Source organism: Anolis sagrei, chromosome 1 (genome assembly GCF_037176765.1).
Source record: "Anolis sagrei isolate rAnoSag1 chromosome 1, rAnoSag1.mat, whole genome shotgun sequence".
In the NCBI taxonomy this organism is placed as follows: Eukaryota; Metazoa; Chordata; class Lepidosauria; order Squamata; family Dactyloidae; genus Anolis; species Anolis sagrei.
In genome coordinates this window covers 82,938,442-82,952,700 of record NC_090021.1, presented here as the reverse complement: position 1 = coordinate 82,952,700, position 14,259 = coordinate 82,938,442, and the positions used below count along the sequence as shown (strand labels likewise).

At 43.6% G+C, this 14,259-nt stretch overlaps 1 protein-coding gene across 4 annotated transcripts in view; it reads left to right on the top strand.

Annotated features, from left to right (window-relative positions):
- TMEM200A (transmembrane protein 200A) overlaps window positions 1–14,259 on the top strand; it is a 78,352-nt gene that overhangs the window by 31,641 nt on the left and 32,452 nt on the right. Inside the window, exon 3 of one of the 4 annotated variants that reach the window (XM_067466764.1) lies at window positions 8,620–8,785. The exons of 2 other annotated variants lie outside the window; for them this stretch is intronic. The gene's annotated coding sequence lies outside the window, so the exon portion shown is untranslated. Of the gene's footprint in view, window positions 1–8,619; window positions 8,786–10,904; window positions 10,934–14,259 lie in introns of those variants that run through there. One more of the 4 variants, XM_067466767.1, reaches the window with a different exon arrangement.

Below are 14,259 nucleotides of genomic sequence, written 5' to 3'. Positions count from 1 at the left end.
CAAGCTTTGTGTATGCTTCTGCAAAGGTGTTGAGAGTGGCTTGTAGATCTTCTTCTGAATGCGCACAGACGACATTGTCATCAGCATACTGGAGTTCTATAACAGATGTTGTTGTGACCTTGGTTTTGGCTTTCAGTCTGCTGAGGTTAAATAGCTTGCCGTCTGTCCGATAGATGATTTCCACTCCGGTGGGAAGCTTCCCATCAACAAGGTGAAGTATCATGGCGATGAAGATGGAGAATAAAGTTGGGGCAATAACACATCCCTGTTTGACACCCGATTCCACCTTAAATGGGTCACTTTGGGAGCCATTGCTGTCCAAGACTGTTGCCATCATGTCATCATGGAGGAGCCGCAGGATGGTCACAAATTTGCTTGGGCACCCGATTTTTTGGAGGATGGTCCAGAGAGCGCTGCGATTCACTGTGTCGAATGCCTTTGCAAGGTCGATGAATGCCATGTACAGAGGTTGGTTTTGTTCCCTGCATTTTTCTTGGAGCTGTCGTGCAGTGAAGATCATGTCCACAGTTCCTCTGGAGGGGCGGAAGCCGTTCTGGGATTCTGGGAGGGTGTCTTCTGAGAGGGGCAGAAGGCGGTTTGCAAGGATTCTTGCGAGGATTTTCCCAGCAGAGGTTAGAAGGGAGATACCTCGATAGTTTCCGCAGTCTGTTCTTTCCCCTTTTTTGAAGAGGGTGATGATGGTGGCATCCTTGAAGTCTGCTGGGATTTTCTCGGTCACCCACACTTTTTCTATGAGCTGGTGGAGTTGGTGTGTCAGCGCAGGTCCTCCCTCTTTAAAGATTTCAGCAGGGATCCCATCCGGTCCGCTGGCTTTGTTGTTCTTTTGTTGGCTGATGGCATTGCTGACTTCTTCCAAACTAGGCAGTGCTGCAAGCTCATCCCTGGTTTGTTGTTGCGGGATTTGTGAGAGGACCTCTTCGGCCACACTGGAGCTGCGGTTTAGGAGGCTTTGGTAGTGTTCTTTCCAACGTAGTGCAATTGCGTTTTGGTCCTTCAGGAGTTTGGTTCCGTCTGATGAGCGTAGAGGCTGTATGCCATGGTTTCTCTGCCCATAGATGACCTTTGTGGCTTTGAAAAATCCTTGAGCATTATGGGTATCTGCCAGGTGTTGGATTTCTTCAGCCTTCTTTGTCCACCAGATGTTCTTGAGTTCTCTTGTCCTTCTTTGGACCTCAGCTTTTGCACTGGCGTAGATCTTTTTCTTAGCAGCACAGTTGATGTCTCTCTGCCATGTTTGGAAGGCTTTCCTTTTCTTGCCGATTAGCTGTTGGATCTCGATGTCATTTTCGTCAAACCAGTCTTGATGTTTCTTGGCTTGGTATCCAATAGATTCTTCGCAGGCTTGGATGATGGAGGTCTTCAGTTTGTTCCAATGTTCCTCAACATTTTCGGGGTGTACTGTGGGTAGATGGTCCTTGAGTGCTGTTTGGAGATGGGCTCGCCTGGAGGGCTCCTGAAGGGCTTGGGTGTTCATTTTGCGCCTTGTCTTTCTTCCTTGGAGTCTGCGCTTGGGGGCGATCTTGATAGCCATCGTGGATCGGATTAGCCTGTGGTCGGTCCAGCAGTCGTCAGCACCTGTCATGGCTCTTGTGAGGAGTACGTCACGCCGGTCTCTGGCACGTGTGATTACATAGTCTAAGAGGTGCCAGTGCTTTGACCGGGGGTGCTTCCATGATGTCTTGAACTTGTTTTTCTGGCGGAAGAGCATGTTGGTGATGACAAGGTTGTGCTCCGCACATTTGGTGAGAAGCAGGATGCCATTCGAGTTGCTGTTTCCAACCCCGTCTTTTCCGATGGTCCCTGGCCACAGGTCGAAGTCTCGCCCGACTCTTGCATTGAAGTCCCCCAGGAGAATGATTTTGTCCTCCTTAGGTATCCCTGATAGGACGGTGTCCAGCTGACAGTAGAATTTCTCCTTGATGTCTTCGTCAGCATCTAGTGTTGGTGCATAGGCACTTATGATGGTTGCCCGTTGGTTTTTGGCAAGATCGATTCGGAGGGTTGAGAGTCGTTCGTTGATGCCAGTGGGTGCTTCGGACAGATGTTTCACCAGATCATTCCTGATGGCAAAGCCAACTCCGTGCATTCTTTGGTCTTTTTCAGGCAGTCCCTTCCAGAAGAAGGTGTAGCCTCCTTTTTCTTCCTTCAGCAGTCCCTCTCCTGCTCTCCGGGTCTCCTGAAGGGCTGCTATGTCGATGTTGAAGCGTCCCAGCTCCCTTGCGATGATGGCAGTTCTGCGTTCGGGGCGTTCACTGTCACTGTTGTCCATCAGAGTCCGTACGTTCCACGTACCGAAGTTCATTTTCCTTTTTTGGCCGCAGGGTGGTGACCCCACTGGACGCGGCAGTCCAGTCAGGGATAAGTGAGGCAGACTATGTTTAGGGCACCTTTTCTAGCCCCCTCCCCGTGTGGGGTGAGCAGAGTGGGTCCTCAAAAGGGCTGCTCAGTCGCGGATACAGCTGCCGAACTACTCAACTGCCTCGGACCTTGAGGTAGAGCGACTGAGTCCGTACCCACCGCCCATGTGCCAGTCTGTGACTAGGGGCTTCCAGATTTCACAGTCCTGCCCCCGTCGCCACTCGCTGATCGCCATGGGACTTTGGTTGCTTGGTTTTTATTTTCTTTGGAAGACGCCTGTGCGTGGGTTTTTTTAATGTGTGGAGGTCAGTGCACAACTGAACAACACACAGTCTTCACAGATGAGGTTCCACTGGTGATGTAGTTTAACACAATGACCATGGCTTCTCAGTCTGTTGCAGCCTTCTTCCGCCTTCGCAGCCGTTGTAACATGTGCCATGTTATCCTCCGCCTGCTCCGCCGTTGAGGTCTTTGGGTCTTCGGACTGTGCTTGGTCTGGGACCTCCCCCGCGGCCACTCCTGGGAGTGCACGACTCCAGTTGTTGTGCCCACAGGTTCATCGGAACACGCAAGCCCCCTCACCACGACAAGGTGACAGTCCATCGAGGGGGCTGACTGTCCTAACCAATCAGGAGTCGGCTGACTCCTCCCTCCTGCCTCTGGATCTCTTGCCTAACCCAGACCATGTCAGCTACTGACTTTCCAGGCTTCAGCCTTCCTGCCAAAAAGGTCAGTTTCATGACAATTCCTCCCTGCCTTAAATCCTTGCTGTAAGACTTAAATTTCTAATTTACAGTCTGCAAGAAAGGGGTTTCTCATAAAGAGACCTAACCTTAACTTAACTCCCTTTTCCTGCACCTAGCAATCTATCCTAACCTAAACTAAGGCAAGGGCACTCTGTCTGCATTCCTATATGCTATCTAACATACCTAAACATTCTGTAATACTAAACATTCCTATCTAACAGGTTACTAATCCTAACTAACATTACATTGCATATATATTCTAAACAGCAATTGCAAACAATACATTTACTCTATGCATTTTATACAAGCAATCCTGTAATGCAAAATAACAGTTAGTACAATTATACAAACCTGTAATAGAAAAAAACATGTTAAATACAATGCATTATATTACATAATACATTCTATAGTGCAATATTACCTGTATAACCACTATACCAATCTTGACAATGCAATAAATAACATCGATACACATTCAAGGTATCATTTTTAACTTGCAATCAATTGTTTTAAACTGCAAATAATTAATCTGTGCTATCTGTATAGCAATGAAACTTGTATTGAAGATATCTTGCTGTAACTTCCTAAAGTTACCCTGGGGTTTTCTTTTGCTTAGTTGGTATACTCAAATTTAAACTGGGAACAACCCGGCATGGCAAAATATAAAGGGGCTGAACCTTTTCCTATTTCATCCAATGCCACAAACTCTATTCCCGACTCTCAATTTATCATTACCAACGGCTATCTCGAACCCCATATCACTATCTTCAGATGTTTCCTCCCAGGCTGAAGCTGAGACAGTGCTATCACCATACAGCACTCTCTGGACTTTACGCACCAGCTCCACCTGCTGTTCTTGCCCGGTACTACACAATCTAACTTTTCCCTCCAAATTCGACAAACAACCAACTGAACACACTCTCCCCCATTTAGACAGAGCACCATTCCCCTCAGTCTCTGGAGAAAGTTTTCCTACAACTTTGGTTCTGTGAAAATTTGGTTCTCTGGGCAATGTCCAATGTCCTGAGCACAATGTCTCACAGCTTAATCTCAGTCCTGCTGGTACTGAACCAAAGGTACCAAACATTGTCCCTTTTCGATGTCGTGAGGGCTTCTCCTCTGCTGTCCCCTGACTTTGATGGATGACTCGCTGGCCTCCTCGAGGGATGACCTCCCTCCTCTCCAGATGACCACGAGACCACTCCACCTCGCTCTCACTCTCCAGCCGTTGCTTCTTTTCGAAAACTGAGGCGATCTCTGACCTCTCCGGGCTGTTGACCATCGCCTTTCTTCTCCTCTCTCCCTCCTGCACCGTCTGCTTCGATGTTGAGGCAGTCTCAGACCTCTCTGGGCCGCTGACCGCTGCCTCTCTCCTCCTCTCTCCCTCCTGCACCGTCTGCTTTGATGCTGAGGCGATTTCAGATCTCGCTGGGCTGCCGACCATCGCCTTTCCCCTTCTCTCTCTCTCCTGCACTATCTTCTGCAACGTCGAGGCAGTTTCAGCTATTTTCGGGCCGCTGACCGTTCCCCTTCTGGCCTCGCTGGAACACACGACCGGCCCCTCGGGGACTGACTCAACTGTGCTTCTGGTTCCTGGCTTTTCGGCTTCCCCGGCCACCATGACGGGCCCCTTGGTCACCCTCGGTGCCAGTCTCTCGACCACGCCATCCAGCCTAGGGTCAGCTCCGTCACCTTTGTCCCCCTCATCTTCCTGGACCACCCTCCCGGCTACCGCAGCTAGCCTTGTGGCTCCCCTGATGAGAGACAAACGGCTTGGAGTCCCTGGCTGAACTTTCTGGTGCCAGTCTGCCGCCTTTGCCACAACCTCCTTGGCACTGTCAATGTCTTTTCTATGCCTTAAATGTGTCTCCACTGCCAAAACTGGGTCTGAGCCACACTCCAGACCTCCTGCGCTTTTTACGGTCATATCTGCTTCAGTGACAAGACCCTGATCTACTGTCTGTCTTGTCACAGGCCCCTTGTCTTCTCCAAGCTGTTCTTTTACTGCCTCATTCAGGGCTTCTCTTGATCTCACTACTTTCACTAGTTTAATCCCTCTGGTGTTATAGATGGCAGGTTTTACTTCTGTGGGCCTGATTTCCTGAGTTCTAGCCATTTTCCACAAGCTCTTTTCCCCAAGCCTGACCGTCCTAAATAACTTGTTATCTACATTCTTGAAGATAACTGGTTTCGTTTCAGTGGGTTTAGTCTCTTCAGTTTGTACTAATTCCCACAGGCCCTTTAAATCTTCAGCATGTTGCTGTTCCCTCATGAACTCAGCTGGCTGACTAGATGGCAACATTATAGGGAACTCTTCTGCGTTGTTACAGTCTGAGCCTGGAGCCATTTCTGAGGTGGATTTTCTTTCCTCAGAAATTCCCGCTCTTTCTGCCTGGCTTCTAGTCACAGCATTGATCTTCAGGGTATGTTCTGACAGATTGTTCCCTATTAACACAGGGACCTCCAAGTCTGACAAGACCCCTACTTTCCACTTTCCACAGAAAGTTTTGTATTTGACTGGGATCTCTGCCACATCTACCTCAAAGCTGGGACCAGTTATTCCCTTTAGTGTCCACTTCTTTCCTGGCACTATCTGTTCTTTTTCAACTACATGAGGGCACACCAAATTGTCCAAATTGTCTCCATTTTGCACTTCATCCTCATTGACCACATCAGGTTCACTATCCAAGTCAGACCCAGAAATGTTAGAAGGGGGAAACACAATCACAGATTCAGGCTCAAACACAGGCTGAGTCCCACCAGTGGCAAGGAAACACATTTGAGGCAACAAAATGTGTGTTGGCCAGTGTAACAGCAAGGCAAAACCTGCACATTCACATGGAACCATAAAAAAGAAAGATCAACTTTAAAATGGTAGAAGCACAAAGCTGTGGCAAGGAAGCAGAAAGCACAAAGTGAAGAGGCAGAAGCATCATTGTCTTCATACTGTACTCATTCCAGCCTCCCTCCCTCTCTCTCTCTCTCTCCCTCTCTCTCTCTCTCTCTCTCTTCATGAAGCCAAACATACCAGGAACAAAAGTCACACAGAATCAACTAATCCAGAGTTCCTCAAAGTGGACAAGAACAAAAGAGACCGCACTCTCCCAAAGCTGACCAGAACACGAGGCATGAAGCCTGTACCCTTGAAGACCTAAAGCCCTGTACTCTCGCACTACGCTGCCTCTGGTGCTAGCTCTTAACTCAAAATGCTGCTCTTATGTCAAAGTGAATCCCAGGCCAAGCAACAGCTATTACGTTGGGGCACTCTTAACTAACGTTTCCAATGTACTTCTGTATCACTGGAAATGTGTAACAAGACTTTTTCTGCAATACTGCAAGTCACACACCCTACCAGTCAAAAGAGGAACACAACTTCTGACTTGATACTTGCCCTTAAAATCCCATCTCTCCCTTACTTAAAAGATATCCAGCAGGCAGTCAATAGGTGTATCCCATCTGTGGGGAAAGCCTTGCCAGAAAGAAAGAGATATAAGGAAAAGTGGAGGTATGATAATGAATTAAAAATGGAAGCTCAGAAGAATATATTCAGGAAGCTCAGTAGGAAGCATTTGAGCTTGGAGAGAAAATGACACATTGTGGTAACTATTGCCTTCTTTATGCCACACATAAAAGCACAAGATGCATGCTGTCTGCTTTCCTTTAGGGAAATGGCAGGGTTCATTTCTTTTTCTTTCTCCCTTGTTCAAACAGTGCAGAAGGTCCCTAAGTGGAGCACATATCTCTTTCTGGCAGAGTGTTAACAATGGTTATATTCACCTGAAATGCTTAAGGCAGATTTTATGAAGCAGGACAATATGTATCCTTGATTTGATATTCTCTGGAAAATTCACCAGTTTTCTTAGTGGTTGAAATACCTTTTAATAAAAGTGTTATAAAAATAGCAGAAAACTTAAGACACAGCTGTTCTGGGATGCCTATTTTAAGATCCTATCTTATCTGTATGACAGCTGGTCAAAAACAAACAAAATTTTTACAGCTACTGTTCTTACAAACATGTTCATTGCTTTGCTCAGTTATTTAGCTAATTAATAATCCTTCTATAGTGGTCAGAATAACTAACCATGATTTAACATGATGTGAACAAGCTGTGAACCTATCAGGCTTCCACTACCTTCAGGTGTATAGTGTTTAAGTTATAGGTAAAAGTTCCCCCTGACATTAAGTCTAGTCATGTCCGACTCTGGGGAGTAGTGCCCATCTCCATTTCTAAGCCAGCGTAGGCATCGTTCATAGACACCTCCAAGGTCATGTGGCCAGCATGACTTCATGGAGCACCATTACCTTCCTGTAGAAGCAGTACCTATTGATCTACTCACATTTGCATGTTTTCAAAGTGTTAGATTGGCAGAAGCTGAGGTGAACAGCAGGAGCTCGCCCCACACCCAGGATTCAAATCGCCAACCTTTCAGTCAACAAGTTCAGCAGCTCTGCAGTTTAACCCATTGCGCCACCAGGGGGCCCTTTATAGTTTGTAGGTTGTGATAAAGCACTGTAAGACTTATAGTTCAACAACATTTGGGAAAGTCACAGTCTTCCATTCCTGTTTTATGCCATAAATGAATACGGTCATTTAAAACAAGCACTGAAAATGAGCAGCAATTAGCATTTCCTGTGGCAGTGAATCCCTTCTGTGATGTAGTGTGTCAAATGAATAATCTCCTATTTAAGTTTTGGGGGGTGGCGGTGGGGAGAGATGGCCTTATTCACAGAACAAAGATTACAAATTTTGGGAAGAAAAGTCTGTCTTACCAAACTTTTGGAGTGCATCGAAACTATGCAAAAAAAAAAAAAAGATGGCATGATATTGACCTATTTCAAATATCATGGTAAGAAAAAGGGCGGGTACCTATGGTGTTCCAAGGACCAATTTTCAGCCCCAGGAAATTGGGTGCTGCACAAGGCACAAAAATGACCGTAAAGAAACAAACAGGGACATGATTACAAATCCACTTCTGATTTTGAAAAATAGGGCAGCACCACCTTTTAAAATTTTTTGAAGGGGTGATTTGTAATGGCAAATAAAATAGGTCTGAGGCTGAGAACCACAAAAAAAGTCTTGTGAGGCTGCATGATGCACTTGGCTTGCCTGTGCCAATTATCATTGTGTACTGTAGACAATATTAACGGTGACTTGTTTCAAATCATAGTAAGCTATGGTTATTATTAAGCCCTATGCCAAATCACAATAGTTGACTATGGTTAATTTTGGCAGTAGTATGTTTCAAACCAGTTTGTTTTAATTAAAGAAGAAGCCGTAAGTTAACTCTAGTCTTTCAGAGCAGAATAAAAGGGATAAACCCACAATTCTGTGAAAACTTAAGTGAAGCCTTTTAAACTCCTTCTCAAGGCAATGCTTGAAGAGAAGAGGGAGCATTTGGGCTCTAACTTCTTTGCAGTTTGTTCTGTCTGTTTCAAATCATGCTAAACCATGGTTTAACAAATAAGGTCATTGTGTACTTGGTGTTCTCAACAGCTTCTAACAGTCATTTACCAAAGGCCTCTCAGCAATTTAACCATCACACGATATGAAAACAGCATGCTGTCTGGCATTCCACAGATGCAAACTGGGGCATCTGTGTCCAAGCAACATCAGAGTGTTGTCGGGATGGCAGAAGTTATTAAAGAGGAAGATCAGACAAGTGAGTAGAGGCTGTGGCAGATTGTTTTTGCCTGATCCCATAACAAAAGGCAAAATTCCATGTTTTTTCTCTCCTTGACCTTGTATTGTGTTAACTGACTGCAAACAACATTTGCACTTTGAATTCAGTTTGTAAGACTTCAAACTGGGATGTTTTAAAAGCTGCTGAAAAAGTGGAATGACAGTGGTTGAATTGGGACTGTCTCTTGCTTAAATGGGATTATTACAGGGTATGAAACATCCTTTCATGGTCTACAACTTGCTAAAGAATAGAATATGTAACTACTACTGAAATAAGGGCTTTCATGATATGTGGATCCCTAATCCTCCTTCTATTATATCCTTCTGTATTCACAGCAATATGGTATGTAATGCCATTTTTAAAAAATATATATAGGAACTGAGATTTATTTATTAACATTAGCAACAGGTAGCCACTTACTAAACTCCTGCTCTAACCTCTGGGCTTGATCCTTTACCTTTTAGAAAACTTGTACATAAATTCTGTTTACACAATCAACAGTGGGGTTATTATGGCTGATTTGGAGACTGATAACAATGAGACAGATTCATCCTGGGTGAACAGAGAGAGTTAATGATCAACTATCCCCCACCCAGAGCAATTTTGATAAAATAATGAAAAGTTGAATAGTAAAAGCAATTTTGCATTTCATGGTACCTCAAAAGTACCTCATTTAACTTTTACTATCACACTGGCAATGAAGATCCACATAATTAAAGCAATGGTATTCCCCATAGTAACCTATCGATGTGAGAGCTGGACCATAAGGAAGGCTAAGCAAAGGAAGACAGATGCTTTTGGACTGTGGTGTTGGAGGAAAATTCTGAGAGTGCCTTAGATCGCAAGAAGATCAAACCAGTCCATACTCCAGGAAATAATGCTCAACTGCTCACTGGAGGGAAGGATGAAGTACTTTGGCCACATAATGAGAAGACAGGAAAACTAGGAGAAGACAATGATGCTGTGGAAAATAAAAGGAAAAAAGAAGAGGGGCTGACCAAGGGCAAGATGGATGGATGGTATCCTTGAAGTGACTGGCTTGACCTTAAAGGAGCAGGGGTTGGCGACAGCCGACAGGGAGCTCTGGTGTGGACTGGTCCATGAGGTCATGAAGAGTCGAAAGTGAATGAACGAATAAACAACAACAAACATCCCTAATCTGGTGTGCTGCAAATGTTTTGATTGGCATCTTTATCTGGTGATCCCATTGGCTGAGGCAGGTGGGAGTAGAAGTCCAAACCTTCAAGAGGGCTTCAGGTTGGAGAAAGAGCGTGCACATGGTACTTTTTAGGTAATGAGTTTCTTGCATTAATAGAATAGTAAAAGTTAAATGAGGTACTTTTGAGGTACCATGAAATGCAAAATTGCTTTGGATTGATTTTTGTTTTCTTTGGAAACACTTTCTTCTTAAGTGTGGTCTGGCTGTTTGTTCAGCTTTGGCAGAGGCTCTGGAAAAATACAATAGTTAACTTGGCAATTTTTTCCAAGTGGACTAAAAGTTCCCTTTGTTTTTCTCTTCAATGGAGATCAGTGTGTGCTGCAAGCAAAGGACAAGTTCATTTTCAAAGGTATCTGCCTAGCATCCAAGCAGAGAAATCAGTTTTTTTCAGGCTTGGTTTGTTTGCAAATAAACTCAACATAGATGAAAATTTTAACACATTTATATGAGGTAAATAGTGAAAGACAATATGGAAAATATGTTCTGAATGTATCAAAGATAAATAGGTGAAGAGTTTTTTAACAAAAAAATCCTCATTAAACATATGAGAGTGCAGCCCCCACATCTAACTGCTCTCACTCACTTTCCTAATGACACTCTCAACTTGCTAGCTGTCATCAATAGTATATAATAGTAACATAAAATGAAGCTCACCATAGACATTAGGAAGTGGCCAACTCCAACAATTGATTTTGTGTGTCTTGAAAGGCCAGCAGACTATTTATTATTTGATTTAGTTCCATTGTATTTTTACCAGCAAGCCAGCATGGAGTGTTGGATTATGGCTCTGGAGACCAGAATCTGTATTCCTGCTCAGCCATGGAAACCCCACTGGGTGGCCTTGGGCAAGTAATACTCTTGCAGTCTTTGAAAAAAACTTGCTAATACAACAATGTGATGGAGTCACAGTAAGTCAGAAAAATACTTGTTGCAATGCTAGAAATTTAGAGACTAAAGAAAAAATTCATATGAGACACAGATTTTTATTGGGGGAGGGGCTGTTACTTCATTTTTTTCAACTCTGATTAGTATTATTTAAGTGGGAAAAAGAAGAAGAGTACTCATTTTTATGGGATCATGAAGACTCAATGCAAACTAGTTTCCAGGATATTTTTCTGGTAAAGGCAGGTGCATTAAAGCAAACAACTAATTAACCTTCACTTCACTTTAATTCACTTTAATTACTTTCCCCATGACAGCCGTAGGGTAAAGAAGAAGTAAGCAGAAGGATGCAGACACTTCTCTGAAAAAGAAAAATCAGACATATAGAAGGAAGAAAAACATCTTACCACCACAATCCTTATCTTAATTTACTAAGTATTATCTGTTGGAGAAGATATAGCAGAGCATTTTCAAAACAAATCAGTTAGTAGTTCTCATGTTAGAATTCCAGCCCAGTCACTGTTGCGAGTTCAGTTGAGCTGACCATATGTAAAGTACCATAAACCAATGGCCAGTCATTCAGGATTATAGGAATTGTCATCCAAAACATTAGGAGAGCACCATTTTGTTTACTCCTAGGCTAGTTACATGTTGAACAATTAGCACAAAATAAGGGACTTTGAACTTAGAAAACTTCAACCCCTTCTCGTCCAGCTAGTAGATGCCATTATGGAATACAATTCTGGAAATGTGGTTCAAAAGAGTAACTTTCCCATCCTCTAGTTTTTCAAGCACCCTATAGGTGTTTTCTACTCACCTGGGGTAATCAGGCAACTAGTGAGAACCCTTAAGTGACAGCCCTATACTAAAGGCAAATGGAGGCCGTGTCTACACCAGGAGTAGTCTGGTCCAGGGAGTCCATACATACTGGCAAGGAAGTGCCCCAAAGCCATTTTGTAGTCAACATGGCCAACCAGGATGACTGCACATCAGCACTGGCACTGAATGAAACATGTAGAATAATCACAAGATGTCTCAGCTGGCATTGCTCCCCCCCTCCCGATGTGCAACGGGAAGTTGCTGCTAACTGTGAGAGAAATAAGGTTGAACATTGTGAAAGCCGCCCACTGCATGGCTATTCACCTCCTCCCACCCAGCAGACTCAAATCAAGGAAAAGTTTCATGAGAACCACCACTCCTCTTAATGTTCCTCCAGCAACAGCAAGAATATCCTTGTGGGCAGCTAAACAAGGCAATTCCAACTGGATGGTCCCCCACTGCCTCCAGGGGCAAACCAAGAATGGGCAACTTGGAAGTCCCTGAACAGACTCAGAAGTGGAGTTGGCAGATCAAAAGACAGCCTGGCCAAACCTAGAAGAATCCTCCACCTTATGCGACTGTGAAGCAGAACAAACAACTCAGCATCTGTATGCTTGCCCACAATGCCCTGCCTCATGCACAGAGGAAGAGCTGTTTAAAACTACAGACAATGTGGCCACTGTTGCCTGTTTTTGGTTAAAAATCATTTAGCTACTTCTGTTCCCGCTATTTTATCAATTCTATACATGTTTATTTATGCAATGCTTTTGACTGACATAAAATAAGTAAGTAAGTAAGTAAATAAATAAAGCACTGGTCCCCTGCACCCAATACAAACACTCAAATATTTTTTTCTCTTAGGAAATTTTTCCAGAATTATTTTCCATTCGTTGTTGTTTCAAAATCTGTCAGCTCTCTCCCAAAAACATTATAGCATCTCAGTTTATTTTTGTATCTAAAATATTTTGTATCCAAAATCTCTTTTTTTCTTCATTTATGCCACCAATTCCTCTTATCCCCTTCAGCTCCTAGGTGTCATTCTGAATCAAAGGGGCAGAAGATCAGAGCAGAGATGTTTTAAAAATGCATAGGTGTTTTCTAATCAGCAGTAACCCACCATATTGAACCATCCGGTTTCCACCCATCTCTCACCTCTGCAATCCATGATACAGCTTTCCAATTGTTGGTATATTGTTGGGCACCATTGCTAAAGCACAAATAAGGACTCAAACCATTTGTATTCCCTAGCACAAGACTGCTTTTGTGAATATCAGTGTCTCAAATAAATGATGTTTCATATTTCAGAAGAGAATTTTAATTATTTAGTTTCTCTCTCTCTCTCTCTCCCTCTCTCTCTCTCTCTCTCTCTCTATATATATATATATATGCTTAATGGGGAGAAAAATCTAGTTTGCTGAATTCCAGAGGACCAGAAATAGTAGTTGTTTATTTGCTTGTTTATCAACAAGCAATTAATGATCATGGACAACTGTAGCTGTATGATGGACAGAATATGTTCTGTGCAGAATGGAAAACCCAGTGGGAGGAAAATGATTAGCAGTTGTGGCTTGTTGTGCAAATCCTTCAGAGCAAAAAATCCCTTTCCATTTCCACACGATTGCCTACAGCAAACTAGATGCTGTCTATTTTAATGAAGGATTGTATAAGACAGTCATTCCAGAAAAGAAGAGACAAAGGACTTATCCTGAAAATGATGGATCCCAAAGATGACAGGTTCTTTTCCTTCTGGGTTCATTGTTCCATAAAATGATCAGGGCTTCAGAGTAGAACCACCTTTCCAAGCATATTTAGTTGCAAGGTGGTGGGTATGTAGAGAGAAGATAGCACCTGGGACCACTGGGGCACCTTGTCGTCTTGACACATATAAAACTAGCCATCAGATGCTTCTGGGAGAACCTATTCCTCTTACAAAGGCAGAAGGGATACACCAACTGAGTCCAATTATTCTAACAGGCTGAGAGCACCAATCTCTTGTACAGACAGGTAGCTGCATGTGAATGTTTTTCTTCCCCAGAAGAAGGGATATACACAGTACATGACTTTGTGCAACTGTTCATGGTGGACAGATCTAAAATATTAGCAATATTCTCGGTCTCCACCATTTTCTCTTTTCCATGCACACACACAAAATTTCCCCCTGTCATTTCAGTACACTTATTTTCCCCATTTACTTTACTTTCCAAGAAAAGTTAAGGAGCCAATTTAATCTTTCTTGCTTGCTTGTAGCAGATAGGTTTCTAAGGTGTAAAGATTTGCATTTTGAAGAACCAGAATTATGTGGGGCAACCCATCATGTTCAATGGTACAGAGATGATATTGCAGGGTGCAGTATTCAGTGTGTGGAATTGGTATGCAAACTATGCACTCAGCTCCAGAACATTAATCACCTTTATATGGGGGTGCTCCTCTAACAACACTTTGGAAACATCTCTTGTCACAAAACAGTGTCCTGCCTTCTGATGGGCTAGCTGTCTGAGCACCAGCTTATACTCTTTTCTCCTTGCACTCAAAA